We start from the raw sequence: 27804 nt of genomic DNA on the forward strand, positions 1-27804 counted from the left end.
AAGAATTATTGTTGCTAATGTTCTTGATAATTGCCATTTTCACTGGTGTGAGATGAAATTCTAGAGGAGTTTAGATTTGCATTTCTCTAATTGCTAGAGATGTTGAACATTTTTTCATATATTTGTTGGTCAATTGTATATCTTCTTCTGTGAAGTGTCAGATCATTTCCTCAGTCCATTTATTGAATGGGTTATTTGTGGGGTTTCTCTTGTGTGTGTGTTAAGTTTTTTAAGTTCTTTATATATCCTGGAGATTAATACTTTATCTGAGGTGCATGTGGTAAAGACAGTCTCCCAATCTATAGGCTCTCTCTTCACATTATTGATTATTTCTTTTGCTAAGAGGAAGCTTTTTAGTTTGAATTCATTCCATTTATTGATTCTTGATTTAACTTCTTGCACTTTAGGGGTCTTGTCAAAAAACTCAGATTCTAAGCCAACATGTTGAAGATTTGGGCCTACTTTTTCTTCTAGTAGGTGCAGGGTCTCTGTTCTACTACTTAAGTCTTTGATCCCTTTGAGTTGAATTTCATGCAGGTGACAGAAAAAGGTTAAATTTCATTCTGTTACAGCATCCTCTTTTGACTCAAATTTGCTTTGGTTATGATGGGTCTCATTCTTCCAAATGCATTTGGGACTGTTCTTTTCTAGTTTTATGAGGAATGTCTTTGGTATGTAGATGCTGAACTGTAAGTTTTCCATTTGTTTATTCTTCATATCCTCTATTGCTTGGATTATATTCACTATTCAAATATCAGCAAGTGTTTTTATTGATATGTGAAAAGTTTTATTTTGTTGAAGCAATTTTGTAATTCTCTAACTTTGGTGGCAAATAAGTTGAACTTATTTTTGAACTCATTGTTTAGTGTGTATTAAGTGTTATGCTGATTCAAGGGGAGGTTTGGTAGCCCAAAGTTGAACACATGGACCAGGAAGTTTAGTCTACAAACCACTCTCTGCTGCAGAGCCTGGAGAGGGGCATTTTCTAAAAACAGTTTCACCAGAATGCAAAATCCAGGTTGGGACAACATGGACCTCAGTAGCAGGTCACATCTGGCCTGGAGACCTCTGAGTGGAAGGTATATGTTCAACCACAGTATGTTTAATACTGTGAACATTTTGATTATACCACTTTTAATACTACCATAACATTCAAACTTACATTCTGAATAATTGTTGGTTTTTTGGACATGAACATTTAGTTCAAAACACTTGATCTTATTTATGCTTAATATTTAATACATTGGAGGTGTTCTATATATTTGTTGACATTTTCTGGGAACTCAGGTGCCAGTGCTGACTCATGGTCTTAGCAGTGCTATTCAGGTCTAGCTATAGAATGTACTTACAGGATTGCACACATGTCCACTGGGCATTGTTCACAAACTCCTTGTTAGCACCTTACTAAGGTTGAGTGTAGGAGTTCATAAAGATTTCATGGGATACATAATTGTAACCCCTCCATCTCCAAGAGGGTTAGTTTGTGGTAATGACATTTTGTGACTTTCTGGATCCTTTGTAGAAGTGGAAGCAAATTTTAAATTTAAAGTTAAATGTTAGTATTTTTCCAAAGAAGATCATTCTATGCTTTTAAACAATGCAGAAGTACAAATGTGGAAGAGTTAGATAGAATAATTGGGGTTTATGGCATTATAGTGTGAACTGTAATGGGTGCAGCAGGCACAGTGTCCTCCCATAGAGCAGACAGCATGTCCTCTGGTATCCTGCTCAGGGTCAGCTTGGATCAAGGGCTGTGGTCATTTCCGTTAGTTGCATGGAAACCATTAGTGGCTTTCTAGGTCTTCAAGTTTACTTTTGAAGCAGTTTATGCAGGGAAAACACATCCTCAAATGATGACTGAGGACTCCTAATTAGTAACCTAACAGTTACACCCAGAGAGTCACTGTGCATTTGGGAGAGGACTTGTTGCTTCCTCTGTGTGCATCAAAATGATTCCTGGTAAACAAGGTCATTGAGGCAGCAGGGGATAAGGTGATTGATGTCCCCTGGGAGGAGATGTCCTGTCCTCTGTCCCTGAAACACAGGCTGTGCTGTTGAGACCCAGCCATTCCAACAGGCTCACCCTGTTGAAGAGGCCAACTGCTTGGAGCCAGGAACCAGCAGCACTCAGACTCAAGAGAGAGGTAGTAAGTCCTTTTGCACATACCCTTTACTCTGATTGAGCTTCTGCAAGGAGAATTGAGTCATTTTCAAATCTTTCTATCATTTCTATTATAATTTTCCTGTATGTTCCTGTCTTAGTTTCTAACTATAATTCTCTTTTCCTTCACTCGTGCCTGTTCTATCATCATTCTTTCATTTCTTGTGTATGTTAGGATCTGTTATATCTCTGTTTATCTTTCATTGTATAAATTGAGTTTTGTTTAAAGTCTCTGACAAACATTCTTGATGTGAAGATCTTGAGGTTTCTCGTAACACCTACATGAAATTGCCATTCAACTCCACAACAATCTTGGGTCTCCTGTGCTCTCTGATTTTTCTCATGCTCTCATATTCATTTTCAATGACTCAATTGATATTCATTTATTTATATTTCATTTTTTTCTCCCTTTCAACTCAACTCAGACTTATGTGTTTTCATAACAACCTTTAAATTTATATATATATATATATATACATATATATATATATATACACACACACACACACACTATTAAATAGTAATAGACATTAATTTTATTAGAATAGTAACCTGAGATTAATTTTGCTTCACAAGTGCTGCAAGCTGAATGGTGAGTATTTTCCAGTGACTGCCATTGTAATCCTCTATAAAACAGTAAAGAGTGAATTGACATGATTTATTAACTATATTCTGATATACCTGTGCATACCCCTTTGTGTGGAATGATCTGACTAAAATCTTCCACTGTGGTATATTAACGACCCATGTTTTTGCTTTATATATGTTGATAATATGTGTACTTAAGCTCAAACTTTTAAAACAGTTTTTTTCTCAGAAATGTGATTAGTGACTTTCTCTGATTTTACATGCTAGACTTCCAAGGAACTTCATGTCTTTCCCATAATTTGTCTCATTTTGATGCATATTTGTTTATTTTAAATATTATCAAATGGTGAAATGATGTAATTAATACACCCATTTACAGATTGTTCTGTGAAGGATACTTTAATTTCATGCTCTTATCAAAAGTAAAATATCTGACAACAGTTCTTGATCTCCCCTCCGTGTGGGCTGGTGGGGCTGACAGCATCTAAGCAAGAGGTTTAAATTCCTTTCCTACTGTTTCCATTGTGTACACCCTGTTCCTCTGCTTTGCAACCCATCTGGGTCCTATCATGGTTTTAGACTGACATTGTCCGTTTCTCTGTTAATTTTCCCTCCTGGGAGGTTAAGAGTGGTGTACGTGAACATCCTCAGGCCCCAGGATGCTCTTCTCACTGCTATGGTCCCCTATCCTCTCACCTGCAATGAATCTGATAACCCTCATCCATCCAGGCTGTGCAGATGGATTTTCATTCCAAGATGAGAGGCTGGGAATAATCCCTGACCTCCTACCTCCAGCAGGAGGGAGTCTGATCTCCACTGATACTGAAGGAATATTGTGAATAGGTCTGGATTATCAAGTTATAAAAGACTTAGAATAGCTAGGGGCAGGTACCCTGGAAGGAGAGAAAATGGCTGAGGTAAGATCTCTGCCTACAAGTAAGGGGGGCATGCTTAGAGAAAGTGGCATATTACAAATAATCAGGTATCACTGAAACTATCAGAAAATGTATTCAAAACACCACGAACTTTAAAAATCAGAGTATGATCACCATAGACAAACATGAAAAGAATCATGATTTTAAACAACTTTAACTCTTTAACCTAAATTGCATAATTGGTGGAAGGCACAAATGAGCCTATGGAGGAATAGTGCTCAAACACTGTGGGTGTTCAATAAATAATTTGAGTGCTGCTCCCTTAACAGTGTAATGAGGGTGGGATCATTACAATGCAGATCATGCCAAGGCAGGGCTTGTGGTGAAAGTGCAGCCTGGGATGACCTGAGAGTGTTCTCATGCACTTGATCAGAGTGGAGCCTAACATGGTATTGACCAGAGGTCCAGCAGGGAATAAAATCTATGTATGGTTCGGGAGAAGAGTCAACTGGGTCAGTGGAAGAAAGTATCCCCAATCAAAATAAGTAGTGAAATAAAGTCCAAAATACAAAAAATACATTTGAGACAATAACTTCATCAATTTAGATAGTAACCTGAAAGAATGTCATATCATTTCTGCTGCATTTTACAGTTGTGAATCTATTAATTTTGCATCCACAACAAGCATTCAGCAATATTAAGACCAAAGAGTGGATTTTCTACATATTTCAGGCCTCAGGATACAGGGGCCTTTTGTTAGCCTGGATTCATCAACCATGGTATGTGGGCAGATTCTGCTGGAAATTTGTGTCCAGAGACTTGTCCTGAGGACTGACCTATATTGAGCTTGAAATTCTGCATGTTTCTAGCTCAGCAGAAGTTGTGAGATTCACAAATATCACAGATCATTCTTGTTTGACCAATGATTAGGGAGGGAGGTGAAAAGTCCCCATGTAGGAAACACTGTGCTGCCTGATTGTTCAGAAGTTATTGACAAGGAGGAGTGGTGTGTGCCCTGAAATCTCCAAGGCAGAAGTTGAAGTACACTGGGTAGTCCACCTTTTAGAAGGAGCATGCTCTTCAGCTAGGTGACACTACAGAAACATGGGCTGAAGATGAAACATAGTCTGAGGCTCAGAAGAAAACCTGCCAGATACCTTGGACACTTGCCCTTCACACAGGCCTCATGTTCCCTGCTCAGTATTCTAGAAGACAGTGATGTGGCTTGAATCCCACCTTCTTTCCCTGCCTCATTCTGTGATCTGCTGTTTCCAGGAGTCCTGGAATCCAGGCTCTGGTCTGAAATCCAGGCCCTGGAAGTGTCTATCCAGGCCCTAAAACTCAGAGAACTGAACATTTCACCACTCTTTTCTCTCCCTGAATTCTCAATATTTGTGAACAATCTATATTTAAAAAATAACCTAAATGATTATTCATTTATCATTACAGGGCCCATTGTCCTCATTAAAACTTCAAACACATCTTTAAGATAATGATCCTGGGCTCTGCTTGCAACTCAGAGGTACTGCACCTCTGCAACTGCCTAGGGTGTGCCAAGGCCTGATTTTATCCTCAGCACTAAACGATAATAAGACGATGATGATGATTCCAAGTGACACAATCTTTGGGGTTTTCCTCATCTCTGAGCTGTGTACTGGCGTCCTGGGGAACACCTTGCTTTTCATGTTATATGCATACATCTTCTTAGTTAAACCCCATCTGAAGAAGCACATAGATCTCATTGTTACACAGTTGCTCTTTGTGAACATTCTAAACATCATATTCACCCTGATACCAGATATTGCATCAACCTTGGGAGTAAGGCAGTTTTTGGATGAAGTTGGTTGTCAGACAGTTTTGTTCTCATTCAGAGTGACCCGAGGTGTTTCCATATGCACCACCTCTCTCCTGAGTGCATTTCAAGCCATCACAGTCAGTCTAAATAACTCTAAGTTGGTGTGGCTTAAATTTAAGTTCCATGCATACATGTATCCCTTGTTGCTTTTTTTTTCTGGGTCATCAACATGCTCATCTACATCCAAATTATCAAAACTATCACATCAAGTAGAAATTTCACTCAGGTTGGTCATGGCTATGTTAATGCATACTGTCAAACCAGGCAGTTTGGAAATCAGAACTCAGGGATATATATGAGTGTCATCTTGCTTCATGATCTGGTGTTTGTGCTCCTCATGATCTGCACCAGCCTGTACATGGTGAGCCTGCTCTACAGACACCGCAGGAGAGCCCAGCACATCCACAGCCCCTGCATCTCCTCCCAGTCATCTCCTGAAAACAAAGCCACCCGCACTATCCTCCTGCTTGTAGGTTGCTTTGTGTTCTCATATTTCTCAAACAACTGTCTGACTCTTTACTCATTTTATACACGAAACAAAATCACAAGGCTGCAGAGTGTCATTGTAGCTCTATCTTCATGCTACCCAACCATCTGCCCATTTTTGCTTATGAAAAATAATAAAATTATTTCTCAATTCAATTAATTCTCTTCAATGATGAGACTAAGAGGTTCTCAAAGTGCATTTGATGACTGATATGATGCCCTAGGCTTTAGTCTGCAACAGGGTATGGTCTCTAATGACTTACATTGGCAAAAGAAGGCCATGTTGCCCTTGAGTACTTCATATGACACTAGTGTGAGTTGAGATATTCTACAAATGTGAAATGCACTTGGAGTTAGAAAGCTCAGTTTAATGAAATGTGCAGATGACATTGATTTTTTTTTCACTTTGCTTACACAATTACATTATATTTTGAAATAAATGATTATTTTTGTTCCTACTAGTCATACTACTTCTTATAATTTCTTATGGACTTAAAAATTACAGTTAGGAAAAAATGCAGAATTTAATGTGGAGCTTGTATCATACTTCTATTAATATGTACTACACTAAGAAAATGCTTCTATGTATCCCACCAATGCCCATTGCCCACCTTACATTTTCAGTAACCACTTTAGGGCTTGGATGTACACCAGTGTCCTGAGGACATAAGACATTGTTACGGCTTGAATATTAGGTGTGCCCCAAAAGTTCATGCATGAGACAATGCAAGAAGGATCAGAGGAAAAATGATAGGATTGTGGGAGTCTTAGCCTAATCTGTGAATTGGTCCCTGATGATGGGATTAACTGAGTGGTAACTGGAGGTGTGTGGGAGTGACTGGAGGGAGTAGCTCATTGTGGACATGGCTATAAGATATCTATTTTGTATCTGGAGAGTGGAGTCTCTCTCTCTCTCTCTCTCTCTCTCTCTCTCTCTCTCTCTCTCTCTCTCTCTCTCTCTCTCTCTCTCTCTCTCTCTCCTTTCTGATGATATAAGATGCTTTCCTATTTGCACTCTTTTGCCATGATATTCTGCCTCACCTTGAGCCCTGAGGATTTCTATAGACTAAGACCTATGAAACTGTGAGTTCTCCAATAAACATTTCCTCCTTTAAAATTGTTCTGGTCAGATCTTATAGTCAGGGCAGCAAAAAAGCTGACTAAAACAGACATGATACCAAAGGGACCACATAGGCTCCTCCTGGTGCAGGAATCCTATCTGTAATATGAGGAGAGCTCTACCAAAGAATTGGAGAGGAGAATTGGGAGGCCAGGGAGAATCACTCCTGAACATGCAGTGAGCTGACTGGGGTCATCTCTGATGTCTGGAGAAACCTTTCCACAGTGATACCATTCAGATTTGGAAGAGGGGTTTCCTACCTGGACACAATGTATCATTTCTGGGTTGACATTTGTCTTCTCTCAGTAATTCCCCATTGGAGGCAGTGAAACACTTTCCCCTGTGCTGTCCTCATGTTCTTTGCAGAGTCTTTGCCCCACACCCCTTTTCTTCACTTTCAGCTCCCCTACCTTGAAGTCCTTGTTCTGTTGAAGTCAGGGTTTCACTCAGATCCTCAGAATGACTCACAGGTGATATGTAGGTGGATCCTTGCCTCCTTTTACCACCACTGTGGCTCATGGATGATATCTGCGTGGCCATAAGTTCTTATGTTTTGGTTACACACTTTATAGCTCATATTCGAACTGTTTTCTAACTTTGTTTGGGTAATCATGACACCTAACACCAGAATTACTTGTTTCCTTTGAATAAATTACTTTCCTACACATGCTTTTACAATCTCTGCTTCCTCCTGCTGCTCCATCAATCACAGTGCCATGTGGATGTGCACCAAATACCTTCAGCTTAGGAACTGTCCCTCAGTGAGTGACACCCTCTACCACCTGCTGTGTGTCCCTTGGTTTTGTCACTCCTTGTCAGCATGTGTGAGATGTCTGCTAGAAATTCCCCAACCCTCTCTGCCTTCTTTCTTTCATGATACTTTTGAGGAATGAAAATCACCTTTTTCCTTCATCTTCTCTATTCAATCCAGGTGTCAGCCTAGGGTCATCTTTCCTTCAAGTATACCATCTCTTTTAATTGTTAAATCTCCTGTGTATTATTCTGCCAAATATCCCAAACTGTTCCTGCTTTATGAATTTTCACAGTGGACACAGCCATGTTCCACACCTGGATCAGAAAACAATATCAGGAGTTTCCTGAAAACCCAGCAGGGTCCTCCCTGCCCATATTTATTTAAATGGCAACAAACTGTGATCAAAACACTCCCTGCTGTCACAAACTTCAGCTTAGATTCTTCGTCATGAATTCCAGAGTGTCAAAGGAGCTGTACCTGAGATGGCCTAAAGGGGTATAGGAGATTCAGTCAGCATCCTTAATTCAACAATCTAAAAGATGAAACACTTGGATCACTCTCATGGTACCATGTAAGAAAAATTTTACACCTGACCTCCTATGTCAAATCACAGGCAAAACATTTGTACATACACAGTGGGGTGAAATCACCTTCAGGTCTAAGATGCGTATGAGACATAGATTCATGTTTACATGAGGCTCTCATCTCCAAATGGAAACACTATATACATTGAAATATTAAAAATCTGAAAAGTTCTGGAAGCAAAACCACTCCATTCCCAATCATTTCTGGGGCAAGGGATGCTCAGCCTGCACTGTTTATCTGGTGAGTTTCCAAGCTCTGCCGGAGGTGGGGTGAAATCCTGCTGAGGCCTCTTCTGCTGCAGCTGCTGGAGTCTCCCACACAGGAACACTCTTCTGGATGAAGAGAAGTATAGTAATGGATTGAACAAAGACCTGGCAACAACAAGATGACACTCAGAAAGTAGGAGAAACCAAACTTTATTTTATACCAGCGGGTTTAGAGATTAGCTCTCCAAATTCTGAGAACTGATCCACAATTTCTCACAATATTTATACGTTATTTTACTTCAACTTAAATCCATTCTATAATTGGGGCTTTTTCCTATTTTGTTTTTAAATTCTAGTCTATGTGACTGAAGGCCTTGTGCAGTGTCTCTAACATAAAGCATGCTCACAGAACAGATCAGAAAAACCAGTTCTTTTCATAGACATCTATTACATTTTATGAGGGAGTAGTTAGAATCTTAGGGCAGTTATTGACAATGTAACAGGTAGGGTCACATGGGTAATTAGGTTCCTGGAGAAAGGCTAGGAGAGAAAAGGGGACTGACCCCTCCCCAGGCATGGGACTCTTCCCATAATACTTTTGTAATTTCACTTCACAACCAGTTCTGGTTTTGCCATCATATTTTCACCCTTTGATGCCCTTTTAAAACCTCTTAATGGCATCACCTCTGTCCTTGTCCTCTGATTTAATCCACTGGTAACTCCAGGGGACCATTTGTAATTTTCTGACCTGTAAGCAGGAGGAGATAAATCAGGTCAGTATGTTAAGGATTCAGGTCATAAACAGGAGTGCCAGGAGGAGTATGACAGTAAAATAGACCAATGCAGAACATTAGAGTAGTCCATTTATTCTGGGTAGCAGTTGGTTCCTCAAGCTTCTGCTGTGCATAGAGTAGTCACCTTCCACAGTAAATAAAGCAGGTTTTTGTCTTTGAGCGCTTTCAGCTTGTAGCTTTTTTATTTTGGATGGTCAACTTGCCATGTGCAGCTGGATCAAAAATGCACTCCCAAACATCAGAGGCTACTTTTACCCTGCTGTGATCAATGCAAGGCGTCACCTTGTCTACCATTACTGTATTAGGGCTGGATGAAAAGATGTCAAGGGACCCCTCTAAAGAAGCATTAGGAATTGGACTTGACTTTATTATTACTTAAAAAAATTAGCATCTCCTGGTTTAAAGGGGTGGGCATAATGCTTTTTAATTTTAGATCTTTTTATATATACCTCTTATAATGAGAGGAGGGTGCCCAGAGGGAATCTCATTAAGGGAGAATTCTGTTTGCCTAATTATTAGAAGAGCAACTGGCAACACCTGATCCACTGTAGGTGGGTTTCCTGACATAGTTACTTGTAACTTCCTGGTGATCTCTAAACCCTTTGCTATCAATTATCCACCTTAGCTGTGAATACTGGTCATTGAGGGGCTCTACTTTGTAACTCTCCTGTCAGGTGTTTAAGACCAACTTGGTCAAAATTGACTTTGTCCCTATCCACTGTTAAGAATCAACTGAAATTCCTCAAGGGATCACTCTTGGGAACTTGTGAGAAGTCACTTAGTTCCTCTAGTGCCATCTGCTAGGATAGGTCAAGTTTTTCTGAGCATATATGGCTTCCCATGGAAACATTAGAGAATCATTTCCCTTTCCAGTGACCCTCCTCTTTACAGAATGTGCTCTGGTTGACTTCCTCTTATCTAGGGTCCCATTGATCTCTCTGATCAGGAGACCTTTACAACTCTGTGGCTCAGAGTTGTAAAGTCTTCAGAGAATTTCCTGTTGTTCCCTCATTTCAAGCTGACCTCAGAGGGCAAGAACCAAATATTGGCCCTATCTTTAGTATCTAAATTTTTATATTATTAATCTGACAGGTCAGTTTTACCAGTCTAAAAGTAGGATTACTAGGTTTTACTTTAATGTCTACAATTTTATAATTATTTACCCCTTTCATTTAATTGGGGTCAGTATTATACTGGAAATCAATCTTATATATTTTCTACCAAATAGCTGATCACTCATTATCTCAAATTAACTCTGGTTAATATATAAGAAGCTGTGCTTCTGTAAAGTACTAACAGACAACAGTTATAAAGTTTAAAAGAAAATGTAAAATAAAATTAACAAAAGTAAAAACATATTTGGATTTTATTATATGTATGAAACAAAAATTTAATTTTGTAATCCTAAACTTTTAATTAAGTATGTATTATTTTTATTTTATGATTAAAATAATACTTATATCAAAAATCTATCTTATACATTTAACTTTAAATGAAATTGAGTGGTTATCTTAACATGGAATAAGGTGAGAGGCAGAGTATTGACTCAGGTGTGATGGCCTCTTAACAAAACTTAAGTAAGATGTTTTATTTCTGATACATAACTTTACTTCTTTTTAAAACATTTCTTAAAGACTTTATCACCTTTAAACAGGTCAGACTCTCCTTATTCTCTTCCAAAAATGCATTTAAATTTCCATTCCAGTGCAAAGAGTTACACAAACTTCTACATATAACTTACTGACAAGCAGTTACTTTATCCAGCTATAAAACATCGAAAGACATGAGTAAACATCAAGTTAATTTATTATTTTATACAAATCTGAGTCTTTTCCTACAGATAATTTGAGTTTGGAGAACATCAACTAGTCAAAGTTTTCTCCTAAGTTTTTCACTTAAGTTTCACTATTAAAATATAATTTAGAATCTAGAGTGTATGGTAATGATAATCATAGGACTGCATGTGTTAACAATAATCAATGGATAGCCTTAAATCTCTTATACATTTAGGAAACAGTTTTAATGATTCAAAATTGACTTATTCAAACAAAGTAAACAGATATAATACAGGTATTTATATGACAGTGTGGCCCTTCTAAGGCCTTATATAAAAGAGAGTACTTATTGGTTATCTTGCCCATAAACTTACACACACTTTCATTTTATAAACTTTTTAGATATTGGTGGATCTTCATTTTATTCATTTGTTTATATGAGGTGCAGAGAATCAAACCCAGTGCCTCACACATGTTAAGCAACCACTGAGCCACCACCCCAGCTCCTCATTTTATAGACTTTCACATAACACTCAGACAAGGCCTAGACTGATACAGTTTTCACATGCAAACATATACCTAGTCACATATTTTGGGTGTCAACTACACTGTTATAACTGAAATAACAAAGGTTAGTTTAACCAGTTACAAAGTAATCACTTAAGACTTTAAACAGGTACAAATCCTAATTTTGTTAAGACTCAGTTTCCCTAAATAATAAAACCTAACAAATACAAATACAAGAAAATTACTTTGATGGATAAGAGCAAATCAATGTTTGAGACTCTGTTTCATATCAGGGTATTAAAGCTTAAACAACCAATTGTGTTAATTAAAGCCAATTTAATCACCAACACACACTTTTTGAGATCTACCTTCTGCAGACTTTCTGTGACATACTTAGGTATTTTTAACTTGCTTTACCATTAGTTCTGCCCTCTCAACTTGGACTTTAGCACTAGAATACCACTTTACCAGACAAAATACTTTTTCACTTAGGAATATTTCATTAACCTTCTAATATGTTTCCATACTTTTAACTATTTTGTTTTTTATTTATTTATTTTTAGTTAAGGTCCATTTTAAAATTTATATTTTGAAGCAATTCTTATAAATTGTATCTATGCATTTAACTTACATAACAAATTATATCCCAGGAGAGGGATCAGAAATCTAGTACATACAAAAACTCTTCCTTAATCTTTTTCACAGGTTGCAGTAAAGGGTTTGGAGCACAGAATATTTTTGAGACTGATCTCTCTCCATTATCTTCATCATAATGTCATCAACTTTAAGTGAGTTTTTCACAGTCAATTGTGCCCAGAGGCTCCTTTGGGACTTTCTCTTATACTAGGCATATTAATATGCAATGAAGGAGGCCCTTTCCATCCTTTTCTAAGGCTTCCTTAAAGAGCCCTTTGAAATCACTGGCTACAGAACACATGTTCGGCCTTAGTTCCTGCTGTTTTCTTTTCTGGGTACAGTTACTTTTTCTGTCAGTTCCCCAGGCATTTAGTTTGATGGGATACTCTTACAGCAAGAACTGCTTTGCCCTAGTGATAGATGTCCCCTGGTCAAATGGGGTGTCCTGTCAGATCTTAAAAGGGGAGATTATTCCTGTCCTCAGGTCATAAGCTAACAGTGCTGAAACCTATTGCCACATCCTTCGTGGTCAGCAGCTTCCATCCCCCATGGGAAAAGGGCCTGGAAGGCAGGGGAGAGGCCATGTTCTCCGGTCAATTTTTCTATAGTCCAGGCAACTTTTTGGCACTTTTTTTTTTTCAGGTTAGGGCTGGCGTCCTTGACCACAGTGAGAAGATCTGAGGTTGCCTGGATCAGGATGATAAATGATACTGGGAGTGCCAGTACTGGGTTTAAAGGACTTACATCCTTTTTCTTAAAGTTTGTATTTTTTTTCCTCTTATCCTTGTATACCAGATGCAGTGTATTTTGAAACCTTTAACTTAGTACCTGAGTGTTCAGACTCCTTACCATGCAACTGAATAAGTGTCTGTACTTACAGAATCTCTCTCATATATTTTACCCCTGACTAACCAACTTTATCTGTAAGATCATATAATTATCTATAATATCATTTAAAGGCCAGATGATGACCAACATACATGTTTCTCTTAAATAGGCCCATACCTATAGGTCACCCATTCAGTCAAGTTTTTTTCAGTCTACAGGCAAGATTGCTATAATATGACCCACATACTAAGGCCCAGTAACAAATATGAAAAACAGATATACAAGAAAGAATCATAAAAACAAGGACTTTGTACATATAAATTTTTTCTTAGCTTGGACAGTAAGGGCACAGGGCATGAGAAGGAGTGGGGGCCTCAGCAGTTACCTCAAACTCTTTTTTTCCTTACTCCTGACATCATTCCCAGAGTCAGAAGTTTGGGAGTGTTGACCTTGAGGAGTCCAAAAGGTTGAGTCAGAATACTGAAGAATTTTTGGGACCAAATAAAACAACAGTATTTTATCATCCTTTGAGGGTTTTTCTTTTATCTCTCTTTTTTTAATTTCTTGTATGTAGAACATACATGAAGGTAGAATTTTAACCCTTAATCATCTTGCTTTTATGAAGACCAGAAACAAAACAATCTTAAACTTTCTATTGACCAAAAAGTTTTAAAACAACATATTTATGATATTTATCACATTTATGTTCAATCTGATTTACCCATTTTTTAACTTAGATTACACATGAAAACCATGTTTAGTTAACATCTTAAGTCATCCTTTTTTTTAAGAAAAATTCTAGAATCAATGGACATTAATTATACTTTGAGCAATTTATACAAAAGAACACCCTTTATCATTTGATCACCTGGGGAAGAAAACATGTGGCTTAGGGATTATAGAGATCTTTATTTCTATCTCTAATTATTTAAGTCACATGAACTTAATTTTTTAGGGTATTTGAGAATTAAACCTTCAATAATAGACATCTAAATAAAGACATCAGAAAGAAAAGCAGAAAAGAAAAGCAATATATTTCAGATAGATAAAACAAGACTAATTGGTTCAAGAGAAAAGGTGTATTCATCATAAGAATATAGTTGAACACAGAAAAAGATGAAGACTACAAAATGACACAGCCATAATTAGCTATGGAACAACTTTCACAAGTATTTTCACACTCACACATACACTCAAAAATGTTAAAACACTATCTCCCCACTTTCAGAGTTCCCCATACTGATGACTCCCCTGCTGGAGACTCTGATACCTGTGGACCCACTGCAGGTGCCCATGGGAGGTTTAAAACACTGTCTCTCATCCATTCACACCAACACAGACACATAAGATTTAAGCATTTCCTCCCAGCCCTTTTTCTTTTCGGGTTCCTTACACTGCAGGGACTCTCATGGGTAGGCAAGGGGGGTGTTCAGGTTCCCCTTCTGCCCTTACCAACAAGTTTGTCTATGGTCCTATTTCCTGGGAACTTATCTTTTCCAGTAGACTACACAGGGGTTTTGACCTCCTGTCCAGTGTACCCAGGATGCCAGAAGCCACTCCAGAGGTGCAGGCCCAGCAGGTGAAGGAGATGCCAGAATTCCCAGGCAGCACCAACCCATTTAGTCTGAGGGGCACTATGGACTCCAGTGTGGATCCCACCCCAAATCCCTTATGGTTATCACTTCCTGGCCAATGCACCAAAATGATATGCAAACAACAAGACAACACTTGGAAAGTAGGAGAAATCAAACTTTATTTTATGCCAGCTGTTACAGAGTTGATTACCACTCCAAAATTCCTAGCCCCTATCCACAGTTTCTTGCAATACTGATAGATTATTTGAGATCATCTTAGACCAATCTGTCTTTGGGCCTTTTTCCTCTTTTTTAAAAAACAATTCTAATCTATGTGGCTGAAGGCCTGTGCAGGGTCTCTAACATAAGGTATGCTCACAGAATAGATGAGAAAGAAACAGTGCTTTTCACGGACATCTATCACACTTCAGGAGGGAGTAGTCAGACTTTTAAGGCAGTTATTGGCATTGCAAACAGTAGGGACCCGTGATTTATTAGACTTTCTGGAGAAAGGCTAAGAGAGGGAAGGGGAGCTGACCGCTTCCCAGGCATTGAACTCTTCCTGCAACATTTTTCTAATTTTATTTCACAACCAGGTCTGGTTTTGCCATCATAGTCATGGATGGAACAAAGACACAGGTGATCAGCCTATTCCCTGCTATGGTCACATGGGGAGGCCACTGCATCCTTAGTGTGCCATGCACCAAGCCTCTTCTGCCACTGTATAAACAAAATTAAACACACACTACACAGGGATTCACATTTCAGAGTTGATATTCAACACACACCACTGCGGCCACACAGAGGTCTTCTCTGTGGGGGAAGGTGCAGCTGTTTTGAGGCTGCTGCAAAGAAACCTGGAGGTCTTGTCCCCATGTGAGACTGCTGCTGGTGCCACCAAAGCCATTGCTGTTCCCTGGAGGTCATCTGGAACTCTTCCCTCTGGGTGCCACTGAAACTGCAGCCACAGCCACCGCCACCAATGCTGCTGACACCACTGTAGTCACAGCTTCTGCTGACCTCCTGCCTGCTGCCATTGACCTCTGTGCAACCACTGCCACAGCTGCCCAGGGGTCCACTGCCAGGAAGACTGCAGTTTGTTGCATGCGGTCACATCCATTTTAAGACACCAACCCGAGCCTGGGGTTTGGGACACCAGTGGTTTTGCTGCCACTGTCATCTTGGGGTGCAGTAGCCACTCTCTGGGGACATCAGCCATGATCTGGAAGCTCAGTTTCTGTGTGTCCACTGAATTTGCTGCACCTGGGATCTTCAACTGGGAGTGTGGGTTGCCAGCATCTACTTGTCTCTCACTGTTGTTCATTCCAGGTGTGCTCCCTCCAAATTCCAGTGGCATTGAGACCTTGGGATGGCAATGTGGTAGAACTCAGGCAAACTGAGACCCAGATTGGTGGGATAGTGACTGGGTCTGCCAGGGCCTAACTGGCTCAAACAGTCTTGTGGAAAGTCAGAAACAGGACTGAGAAATTTTGAACATAGGCACAGAGAGTTGTTCGATTTTCCACCAAGATTTATTTTATATTTATTTTCTTCTTCTCTGGCATCTCCGGCACATTGGAACAGGGTGTTTTTGTGCATCAGTTTGTTGAGGACAGTGATATATCCATGGTGTTTTTCAGTTCTGCTGTATATTCTTAAATTCTTAATTGGTTTCTCTTTATATGTTTTCTTCCTCTTGCTCGCCTGTCTTCCTGGATTCCCATTCTATCTTTTCTCCACCCAACAGTCAATCTCTGTTGGTTTCTCTTCCATGTTTCCTGTGGACTTTTGCTTCTGGCTGCTCTTTCTCCTTCATGACCATCATGTCCTGCACTGTTTCACTTCTTTCTTTGTCTACTATTTAAGATTGTAAATTGGGCAATTTTTCTGATTTTATTGTTGACAGACATTGAACTCATCATTGCTGTTTATCATGAGAGGGCACTGGACACCTTGCTGAAAGCTATTAGATTTGAGGCTCTATATTGTTTGACTAGGTGCTATGGATATTGGTATCGCTTATAAAAGTGGGAGAGTGAAAATCTTCAGGGACAATATAAGTCTACAGGGTAGAATGTATACTGCCTCAGATTCACAAAACTGGATGGGAAAACACACAAGAAACATGAAAAAGCAGGGTAATAAAATGCTACAAACAAACCAATATGTCCCAATAAGAAAGTCCACTTATAACACATTAAAAGAAATATCCAAGGATTTTAGAAATATACATATTTAATCTGATTGGTGAAGTAAAGAATGGTATATAGAGTGAAATCAAAGAGAATATACAGGAAGTGAAAGATAACTTCTATAAAGTGTTAGAGATTGTGAAAAAAACAACACAAACCCTTGAGATAAAGAATTCAATAAATCAAATTATAAATTCAATTTAAAGCATCACCAACAGATTAGACCATTTGGAACACAGAACCTCTGACAATGAAGGCAAAGTATTTAATATTGAAAATAGAGTTGACCATGCAGAGAAGATGGCAAGAATCTATGAACAGAAGCTCCAAGAATTATGGGATAACATACAGGAACTATCATGATAGATGAAGGAGCAGAGATACAATCCAAAGGTATGAGCAATCTTTTCAACGACATAATATCAGAAAATTTCCCCACTCTAAAGAGTAAAATGAAAAATCAAATCAGTAAGATTACAGGACCCAAATGTACAAAATTAGAGCATACCCACACCAAGACACATTATAATGAAAATGACTAAAATACAGAATAAGGATAAAATCTTAAATGTCATGAGAGAAAAAAAAAATTATATACAGGAGAAATCCAATTCAGATCTCAACTGATTTCTCAACCCAGATCCTCATAGCCAGGAGGTCATGGAACAACATATTTCAAGCTCTGAAAGAAAATGGATGCGAACCAAGAATTTTATATCCAGCAAAATTAAGTATTAGATCTGAAGATGAAATAAAAATGTTCCGTGATAAACAAAAGATAAAAGGATTCACAATTAGAAAGCCTGCTCTACAGAAAAATCTCAACAAAATAGTCCATGAGGATAAAGTGAAGAAAACTCTGAATTTCAGCAAAGGGAGGAACTGCACTAAAGGAATAATCAAAGGAGAAAACAAATCAAGTAAAAGCCAGAAATAAACAAAAACTGGCCAGGAATACAAGTCATATCTCAGTAATAGCCATGAATGTTAATGGTTTAAGCTCTTCAAAAGAAAGAGAATTGCAGATGGGATTGAAAACCAAAGACCCAACTATATTCTGTCTCCACGAGACTACCCTCATAGGCAAAGACATTCACAGCCTGAAGGTGAAAGGATGGGGAAAAACATATCACATTATGGGTTACACATACAGGAGGGGTTTCCATCCTATCAAAGTGGGATTTGAGCCAAAGTTAATCAGAAGGGACAGAAAAGGTAATTTCATTCTGTTGAAGGGAATTGCACATCAAAAGACATAACAATTGTAAATATTCATGCCCCAACAAATGAAGCATGTGTGCACATCAAACAAAACCTTCTCAATTTCAAGAATCAAATAGACCACAACACAGTAATACTAGGTGACATTAGCACACCTCTCTCACAACTGGACAGATCTTCTAAACAAAACTAGGCAAATAAACTGTACAACTAAATAATATAATCAATAATTTAGATTTAATAGTATATATAGAATATTTCATCCATCAATGAGCAAATATACTTTTTTATTCAGCAGCACATAGACCCTTCTCCAAAATAGATCAAATCTTATGCCACAAAGGAACTCTTAGTAAACAGAAAAAAACTGAAGATAATACCCTGCATTCTATCAGAACATAATGGACTGAAATCAGAAATGAATGATAAAATATAAAATACAAGTTATTCTAACGTGTGGAGACTAAATAATACATTATTGAATCATGAATTGATAATACAAGAAAGGAATGATAAAATGAGAAAATACTTAGAGGTAATTGAGACTACCGATACAACATACCAAAATCTCTGGGACACTACGAAGGTAGTACTAAGAAGAAAGTTCATTGCATTGAGTTCATATATTAAAAGAATAAAAAGTTAACAAATAAGTGACATAACATTACATCTCAAAACCCTAGAAAAAGAAGAACAAATCAACACCAAAAGCAGCAGAAGACAGTACATAATTAAAATAAGAATGAAATCAATGAAAGTGAAACAAAAGAAACAATTGAAAAAAATGATACAAAAGAAACAATTGAAAAAATTGATAAAACAAAAAGTTGGTTCTTTGAAAAAAATAAATAAAATCGATAAATCCCCTAGTCACACTAAAGAAGAGAGAAAATAAAAACTGCTAAAATATGTGATGAAAACGGAAATACCACAATGGACACAACTGAAAACAGAAGATAATTAGAAACTATTTTGAAAATATATGCTCAAATAAGAGAGAAAATCTCAAAGACATTGACAAATTTATAGAGACATATGATGTACGTAAACTGAATCAGAACATCATACAGGATTTCAACACAACAATTTCAAGTAATGAAGTAGATAACACCATTAAAAGTCTACCAATTAAAAAAACCCCAGGACCAGACGGATTCTCAATCGATTTCTACAAGACTTTCAAAGAAGAATGAACAAAAATACTACTCAAATTATCCCATGAAATAGGAAAGGAGGGAACCCTTACAAACTCATTCTATGAGGCTAATATCCCCTTGATGCCAAAACCAGTCAAAGACACATCAAGGAAAGAAAACTGCAGATCAATATCTATGATGACCATAGATGCAAAAATTCTCAGTAAAAGGCTGGCAAATCGCATACAAAAACATTTTAAAAACACAGTGCATCTCAACATGTGGGTTCACCCCAGTGATACAGGGTTTTTAGAACATATGGAAATCAATAAATGTAACTCATCATTTCAATAGCTTAAGACAAGAATCATAAGATCATCTCAAAAGATGCAGGAAAAGCATTTGACAAAATACAGCACCACTTTATGTTCACAACACTAGAAAAACTGGGGATAGTAGAAAAATATCTCAACAATATAAAATCCATATATGCTAAACACAACGTCACCACCATTTTAAGTGGAGAAAAATTGAAAACATTCCCTTTAAAAACTGGGAAAAGATAGGGCTGCCCTCTTCCATCTCTTCTATTCAACATTGTACTAGAAATTCTAGGCAGATCAATCAGACATTTCTTAAGAAAGAATTTAAGGGTAAGCAAATAGGTAAAGAAGAACTCAAATTCTCACTATTTGCCAGTGATATGACTCAATATTTAGAAGACCCAAAAAATTCATCAAAAACTTTCAGAAATAATAAATTAATTCAGCAAAGTAACAGGATATAAAATCAATACCCACAAATCGAACACATTCCTATACATCAGTAATGGATCCACTGAAAGAGAAATAAAGAACACTACCCCACTCACGATCATCTCAAAAATGAAATAAAATACTGGGGAATAATTCTAATAAAAGAGGAGGAACACCTCTACAATTAAAACTACAGAACACTAGAGAAAGAAATTGAAGAAGACCTTAGGAGATGGAAAGGCCTTCCATGCTCCTGGACAGGCAGAATTAATATTGTTAAAATGGTCATAATACTTAAAGTGTTATACAGATTTAATGCAAGTCCTATTAAAATCCCAATGGCATTCTCCATAGAAATATACAAAGCAATTGTGAAATTCATTTGGAAAAATAAGAGGCCAATATAGCTAAAGCAATACTCAGCAAGAAAAGTGAAGCAGGAGGCATCACATTACAAGACCTCGAGCTATACTACAGAGCAATAGTAATAAATACAGCATGGTATTGACACCAAAACAGACATATAGAGCAATGCTACAGAAGGCACAGAGACAAACCCACATAATAGCAGTTTTCTCATATTAAGCAAAGGTGCAACCATCACTCACTGCAGAAAAGATAGCTTATTCAACAGAAGGTGCTGGGGAAACTGGAAAGTCACATGTAAGAAAATGAAAATAAACCTCATCATGCACAAAACTCAACTCACTGTGGATCAAAGAATTAGACACTAGAACAGGGACCCTGAGACTATTAGAGGAAAAAGTAGGTCTAAATCTTTACCATGTTGGTCTAGGATTTGACTTCCTTAACAAGATTCTGATAGCACCAGAAGTCAAATCAAGAATGGATAAATGGGATGGACTCAAACTAAAACTCTCTTGTCAGCAAAAGAAACACTCAATAATGTAAAGAGAGAGCCCATGTATTGGGAGAAAATCTTTATCACATGCACCACAGATAAAGCATTAATCTCTAGGATATATAATGAACTCAAAAACCTTAACACCATAAAAACAACACAATCAATAAATGGGCTAAGGAACTGAACAGACACTTCAAGGAAGAAATACAATCAATCAACAAATATATGAAAAAAAGTGCTCAACTTCTCTTGCAATTAGAGAAATGCAAATCAAAACTAAGATTTTTATCTTACTCCAATCAGAATGGCAATTATTAAGATTAAATTCAACAGTAGGAGTTGGTGAGGATGTGGGGGGAAAGGTACACTCATACATTGTTGGTGGGACTGCAGATGGGTGTAACTACTTTGGAGAGCAGTGTGGAGATTCCTAAGAAAATGTGGAATGGAACCACCATTTGACTCAGTTATCAAACTCCTTGGTTTATAACCAAAGGACTTAAAGTCAATACACAAGAGTGACACATTCACATCCAGATTTATAGCAGCTCAATATACCATAGCTAAACTATGGAATGACCAAGATGGCCCTCAACAGATGAATGGATAAAGAAACTCTGACATATACATCTATGATGGAATATTACTCAGTTTTAAAGAGGAATGAAATGATGGCATTTACTGATAAATGGATGGAGTTAGACAATATCATTCTAAGTAAAATAAGACAAACCCAAAAAACCAAAGGCTGAATATTTTCTCCGATATGCAGAAACTAATTCACAATAAGTGGAGGTTAGGAGAATAGAGTTACTTTATATTAGATAGAGGGGTGTGAAGGGAGGAGAAAGAACATGGAGGTAGGAAAAAGAGTAGAGTGAAACAGACATTATTACCTCATGTACAAGTATGACTGCATGACCGATGTGATCCTACTATACATATAACCAGAAAACTGAGATATTGTATTCCATTTATATATGACCTATCAAGATATATGAATACATCCCTGTATAGAGGGAAAAATGAGGTGGGAGGGGTGGGGGGGAAGGAAAAAAAAAATGGAATGAATCAAACATCTTTACTCTATGTAAATGTATGAATATGCAAATGGTATGCTGTTACTCTATGTACAAACAGAAACAACGTGAATCCATTTTACTGTCATGTGCAACTAATTAGAACAAATAAAATATAATTTAAAAATTTATATTGAATCAAACATTATATTAAATGAATCAAACATCATTACTCTATGTAAATGTATGAATATGCAAATGGTATGCTGTTACTTCATGTATAAACAGAAACAACATGTATCCCATTTGTTTACAATAAAAGTTTAAAAAAATTAAAAAAAAGAATAAATAACATCTTTGGAAATCTGCAATTTGTTGATAGTAGTATATTCCCATGTCTATGAAACTACCCTCACTCTCTAATTTCAAAATATTTTAATCGAAAAAGTTCTGTACTCATTAGCAGTTGGTCTCCATTCACTCCTGTCCCTAGCACCTGGAAACCACAATTTATTTATGTCTATAAGGATTAGCCTGTTCTGCACATTTATATAAATGAAATCATGAAATATGTGGTCCTTTGTGCCTGACTGCTTTCATTTAGCTTAATGACTTCCAGGTTTATCCTTGTTAAAACACTTGTTATTCATACTTCATTCCTTTGTTTTTTTCAGGGAATATTCTATATATAAGGTTATATATAATGATGAGGTTATATATTTGTTGTGTTAACAGTTAACAGTCATCAGTTAACAGTCATTCGGATTGGTTCCACTCTGTAATTATTACATACCTATGAACCTGTTGTCAAAATATTTTTGTGGATATTTTCCTTGGGTAAATATGGGATATATCTTCAATTTTCATAGAAGTGAGGTTCATCCTTGAGAAGGACCCTTGTCCTTTCCTTCGATCATGTGCCTTGATGCCCATTGGTCTCACTCTGCTGTGGCCATTCTCCCTCCTTGGATTCCCCTGTGGATGAGATCTTTCCCTCTCCATTATGTTCCCCCATCCATGCCCCAGGTCTAATGTGAGGTTTTCCTGGGCAGCACACTGTGAGACGATGGATTCACAAGTCTTCTGGAAACCTGGGTTTTAATTGAACACTTCAGTATTTTCAATTTTTAGATAATCACTCCAAAGAGCGGAGGGAGTGACTTCTGCCCCTCCTCTCTCAGTGTCACTCAGCTTTTCTAGCCCCTTCCTTTCTCCCTTGCTGCCTTCTGTTCAGATTTGGTGATTTTACTTGCAGTGTCCTTGTTGATTCCCTTTCTATTTCCTGTTTTGTATCTCCATGCTAGCCATTTTCTCTGCTGTCAGAATGGAGGTCACAGTGAGCATCTTTTCATTGATGCAGGTTTAGTCTGGATTGTTACCAGCTCAGTGTCCACAGCCCAAAACCCTTGAGCCATAATGGCCCTTCTCCCCTTGTGTGGCCCATGTCCCACAAGGTCCCTCTTTACACCAGGCATCAGCTTTGTTCCATTTAAAGCCACAATACTTCTTCCCACCCTCCCTCCCCTATCTTCCTACATCAATCTCCCCCTATTTCTGTAGCCCCGCCTCTGCTGTTTATTGTGTGTATAAATTGCCCTTCGTAGGAACACAGAGGTGGAACTCCCTGTCATAAGTTCACACTTGCACACCACATACTTTGGTCAACCTGACCCATAGTTCATGCCTTTCTCCAAACTCTCCCCTTGCCCTCCACCTCTGTTGTCCTTCCTTGATCTCCCTTATATTTTTGTTGTGTCCTTTCTTTTCCTCCCTTAGTTTTCTCGTGAAACACCACACATAGCCTTCTCTTTGTAGGTCTGCTTTCTTTCAGTTATTATGATGTTCTCCAGTTCCATCCATTTTTTGGAACATATCTCAATTTCCTTCTTCTTCTTGACTGAGTAACACACTGTGTGTGTACATTACATTTTCATTGTCTACATGTGTTGATGAGCAACTGGGTGTGTTCTACATTTGCTGTTGTGAATTGCACTGCTACAAATATCCATGAGCCTGGATCACTATTGTATGCAAATGTTACTTGTTGGATAAATATGAAGGAGTAGGAGAGCTGGGCCTTTTGCTGTTTCCATTCCCAGTTTGTTGAGGCACCTCTACTCTGATGTTCAAAGTGGTTGTACTCACTTGCTGTCCCACCAGCAGACTTGCCAACTTTTAATATTATATGTATTCTTCGTGATGGTCCTTCTGATGGAAGTGAGAGGAAAACTGTTTGCATTTTCTGTTTGCATTTCCTTGATTCTGGGAGACACTGAACATCTTTTTATGTATTTCTTGGCCATTTGTACTTCTTCCTTTGAGAGTGCCAGTTTAGTTGTTTCACACACTTATTGACTGTGTCATTTGGTTTTTCATGTTAGGGTTTTTAAGTTTTCATGTGTTCTGTATTAATCTCCTGCCAGAGGAGTATCTGTCAAAGGTGTTCTCCTAATATATAGACTCACTTCTCATGCTCTGAATATCTTCTTTGCTACACAGAAGCTTATAATTTGATGTCATCCCCCTATGGTTTTTTGGTTTATTTCTTGAGTTTAGGGGATCCTGTGAAGCTGCAGCCTGTGCCCATTATGTTGAAGTGTTGACCCTATGTTTCCTCTGGCAGAATTTCTGGTTTAATTCCTAGGTGTTTGATCCACGTAGGGTTGGCTTCTGTGTCATGTGAAAGAAAGGGATCCAGTTTCATTCTTCAACATATTATTATTCAGTTTTGCCATACCATTTGTTAAAGAGATCTTATCTCCAACAAAGATTACTGAATGGTTGCCTCTGTGTGGGTTTTCTCTGTGTCTTCTTTTCTGTTTCATTGGACTTGATGTCTGCTTTGATGCAATGCCATGCTGTTCTTGTCACAACTCTGTAGTATAACTTGGGATCAGGTTTTGTGGTGTCTCCAGCATCACTCTTTTAGCTCAAGAGTGCTTTGGCTATTCATGGTATCTCATTCTTCAACATGAATATTAGGACTCTTTTTTCTACCTCTGTGAAAAATGTTATTTGTATTTTGACAGGGATTGCAATAAATCTGAATGTTGCTTTTGACAAGGTTAATTCTGCCTATCCCAGTACATGAAGGTCTTTTCATTTTCTATGTATCATTCAGTTTTTTTCCTCAGTGTTCTACAGGTTTCATTGTAGAGATCTCTCACTTCCTTGGTTAGATGTATTTCAAAGTATTTTGTTATATTTTTTGGTTGAAGTTATTGTGAACAGAATAGTTGTCAGGATTTGGTTCTCAGAGTGTATTGTGTTTGTGTGTATGTGTGTGAGTGTTGCTGGGGATTAAATTCAAGGATGTGTGCTTCTGAGGCAAGCACTCTCTCAACTGAGTTATATCCCCAGCCTTCAGAGGGTTCTTAATTAGAGAACAGGAAAGCTACTGATTTTTGTATGTTTATAATGTGTTGACTAGCAGAAATAGAAAGAACACTGAGCCATTTACAGAATCTAGTCTTAAAATTAGTGTTTGAAAACATAAGAAAAATCAGCCAAAGAAGAAATAGAATCAAGGGTTACCACCACTTAACACTTGAGTGTGACACATTCACAGTCTGTTGACACACCTAAGGGGATGGGGGTAAAAGAGTGACCTGCAAACAGACAAAAACTCCATATGTGCCAAGAAGTACTCAATCCTGAAGGGCTTTATCCTCACCAGAGAACAAAGGGAGGTGGAGACAACTAATAGTAGGTGTTTGGAAGTAACACACCAGGAGACAATAAAACCAAGGCAACGAGTGCGTACCCCACATTACTCACCAATGAAAACTGAGGGGGGAATTTTCAGTCTAGGAGATAGAGGGGTGATTGTAAAGCCTGGGGGAGATAGCTTGCTCCAGATAGCCCATCCAGCCAGACATCATTAGGTAAAGCCTTCCTGTCTCTGAACCTTTGCATCTCACGTCAATTTGCAGGTTTGGACAGAGGAGCTTATTTCTCACAACCCTGTAAAATAAAAGCAAGAGTACTTCTGAATAATTCTTGCAAAAGTTTAAGAGACATTGGGAAAAAAAAAAAAAAACATAGGGTATATTTGAAGGACTCATGGCCCTATGCTGAAATCTGGATTGAGCAGGGAAGATCAAGAAAAAGGTGAATTTCACTTCTGAAGGAAATCATGAAGGGAGGAAGGCAGAGAGGCGTGGGGAGCTTCCAGCAGGCATCTCAGACATGCTGACAGGGAGACAAAGCCAGAGTGACACACAGGAGATTTGGAGGGAATCACTCAGTGAGGGATAGTTTCCAAGCTGAAGGTACTTGGTGCACATCCACATGACCCTGTGATTGACACAGCAGGAGGAGGAAGCAGAGATTGTGAAAGCATGTCGAAGAAAAATAGATTATTAAAAGGAAAACTGCATTCTGTGTTAGATGTCACATTTGAAACACAGAAAGCTAGAGACACTTCAACTGTGAACTGTAGAGTGGGGGACCAAAGACTAAGAATCACATGGTCACAAGGGGAGGGTCCAAATGCCACAGTGGGGGTAAGAGCAGGGAAGGACCCACCTACATATCACCTGTGAGACATTCTGAGGATCTGGTGAAACCCTGACTTCAACAGAAAAAGGACTTCAATGTAGGGGAGCTGAAAGTGAAGAACATGGGTGAAGGGCAGAGATTCTGCAAAGACCATGGAGACAGCTAAATCCAGGTCACTGCCTCCCATGGAGAATTACTGAGAGAAGATACTCACCAACCTAGACATGAGAGACTGCATCCATGTAGGAAATCCCAATCTAAGCTGAGTGGGCATCACAGTAGAGAGGCTTCTCCAGACATCAGAAACACCCCCAGCTCACTGCACATTCAGGAGTGACTCTCCCAGGCCTCCTGGTTCTCCTCTCCAGGTCTATTTCCAGAGCTCTCCTCATGTTACAGATAGGATTCCTGCACCATGAGGAGCCTACATGGTTCCTTCGGTTGTCATGTCTTGTTTTCCTCAGAACTGGTGTACATCCAAACCCTGATGTCTTGCCTAGAATGTGTAAGGTGGGCAAATGTCATTAGCGGGATACATAAAACAGTTTCTTAGGCAGCACACTTTAAAAGAACTATGACACAAACTCCAAATGCAAGTTTGCATCCTCTCATGGCCATGTTTTTAAAAGTCCACAAGGAATCATACAGGATAATTTGAATACTAGGTAGAAAATATTTGTTTTAATCAAAGTATAAGTGGAACATGTGATCAAATGGAAAAGAAAGATCACACTGATCTTAATGTATCTTTGTTCAAAAGAAATCTTGTAACTCTAAGTGCATTTCACACTGTGGAATACCTGAACTCACACTAGTGCCATTTGAAGTGTCAAGGACAGCATAGTCTTTCTTTTCCCCTATGAATCATTAGGGACCTGCCCTCTTGCAGACTAAACCCTGAAGCATCAGATCAGACATCAATGCCCAGTGGAATCTGAAACTGTCATTATTAAAAAAATGAATTAGGAAAAATCTCTTATGTTTCATCAGCAAAAGTGGGCAGATCATTGAGTAGCAGGATGATAAAACTCCACTGAGTGCCTCCAATACTGGAATTTTCTTGTGTGCATAAAGTGAATAAAGATTAAAATAGTCATCTGCAAAATAAAACACCACAAAGCAACCTACAAGCAGGAGGATTATGCAGGTCTCTTTGTGTTAAGAAGATGGCTGGGAGGAGATGTAGGGCTGTGGATGTGGTTGACTCTCCTGCAGTGTCTGTAGAGGAGCCTTTCCATGTACAGGCTGGAGCAGACCACGAGGACCACAAACATCAGATCTCAAACAAGCATGGGAATAAAAAATAATAGCAAAGTGTGTTTTCCAAAATTCCTGTTTTGGCAGTATGCATGGACATACCCAGAACCAACCA

At 38.2% G+C, this 27804-nt stretch overlaps 1 pseudogene across 1 annotated transcript; it reads left to right on the forward strand.

Annotated features, from left to right (window-relative positions):
• Positions 1 to 5223: 5223 nt before the first annotated feature.
• On the forward strand, positions 5224 to 6125 carry LOC306648512 (vomeronasal type-1 receptor 4-like; annotated as a pseudogene). The gene has a single exon. The product of its transcript is annotated as a vomeronasal type-1 receptor 4-like (transcript).
• The last annotated feature ends 21679 nt before the right edge of the window (positions 6126 to 27804 follow it).

Source organism: Sciurus vulgaris (assembly GCF_902686455.1).
Source record: "Sciurus vulgaris genome assembly, chromosome: 17".
NCBI classification, from domain to species: Eukaryota; Metazoa; Chordata; class Mammalia; order Rodentia; family Sciuridae; genus Sciurus; species Sciurus vulgaris.